Below are 1,257 nucleotides of genomic sequence, written 5' to 3'. Positions count from 1 at the left end.
TCTGGATTATTAATCTCCACATGCCTTCATTAAATCAATAATCCTCTGGATTAATAATCTCCACATGCCTTCATTAAGTCGATAATCCCTGGATTATTATTTTGTCTCCTGTCCACAACAGGTGGCATCCAGGTCCAGGTCCAGACCGGTTTGTTTCTGTGGGATTTGGTTCTATTGATCTTTTTATAAAGTCTTCCTGCACATGTGGAACATCTGGAACACAAACCCTCTAATCTGGTGTTTAAAACTAAACTAAATCACTGTGTTTTAAATGGTTCCTGACCAGTGTTCCCAGTACCACAGAACCATCTCTTTCTTCTTGAGCTTAAAAAAACCATCGTGCTTCAGCAACAGTTCATGAAGTCGGTTTATTGAAATAACAGAACGAAGCAGAAAAGATGAGAAACAAACGAGAGCTTTGATCTGTGACAAATATAAAAGAAGAACCAGATGTTGGTCTGCAGCACCACGGAAATAAAAACAGCACATGTTTGGTTTTTCATTGCCTATTGAGCTGGTTTGCTGAGGACCAATCAGGAGTAGCAGCAGCTGTTACATCATCGCAGCAGTGGCCAGTCAGGGTTGTGCTGTGAGGCGGTGATGAAACAGAACAATCAACGTGAAAAAGTGCACATTTGGTGATCTAACATCGACAGCCCGCCTCACGCTACAGGAAACTTCAAAATAAAGGTCTGCCATGACCCACCCCCCCTTCCTAACTCTGACCGTCAGCAGGTCAGGAAAACTATGGAAGCCCAGATGTGTCACTCCAGAGAAAAGCAAAAGTCACATGTTTGATGATAATTATGAAGTCAGTAAAATGACTGAAAGCTTGAATTATGAGAATAAAGTGATGATTTGGATCTGAACAGATTTTTAAAGTCATAAAGTAAAGTTTTGGTTTATAACTGCATCTGATAATGACCTTAAATAGACTCTAAAAGTCAGAATGATGTGTTTATGTTTAGCCAGTTTTCTATGCGTTTCCATGGGAACGCTGCTGAAGACGTGGAGCCAATCAGAAGCTGAAGGAGGTTCTTCCTGCTCAGGTTCAGTCGCTGCCGATAGAAACGCCTCATTTGGCTCTGAAGAAAACGTCCATGAGGAAAGCAAGGAGTGATGACATCAGCGCCCTGGAGGTCCTCAGACCTCCTGCTCCCCGCTGAGAGGAGGTGGACCTCCCCGCTGAGAGGAGGTGGACCTCCCCGCTGAGAGGAGGTGGACCTCCCCGCTGAGAGGAGGTGGACCTCAGACCTC

The sequence above is a fragment of the Cyprinodon variegatus genome, unplaced genomic scaffold (genome assembly GCF_000732505.1).
Source record: "Cyprinodon variegatus isolate N-32 unplaced genomic scaffold, C_variegatus-1.0 Scaffold2318, whole genome shotgun sequence".
In the NCBI taxonomy this organism is placed as follows: Eukaryota; Metazoa; Chordata; class Actinopteri; order Cyprinodontiformes; family Cyprinodontidae; genus Cyprinodon; species Cyprinodon variegatus.
Note: the sequence above shows the minus strand (reverse complement) of the source record.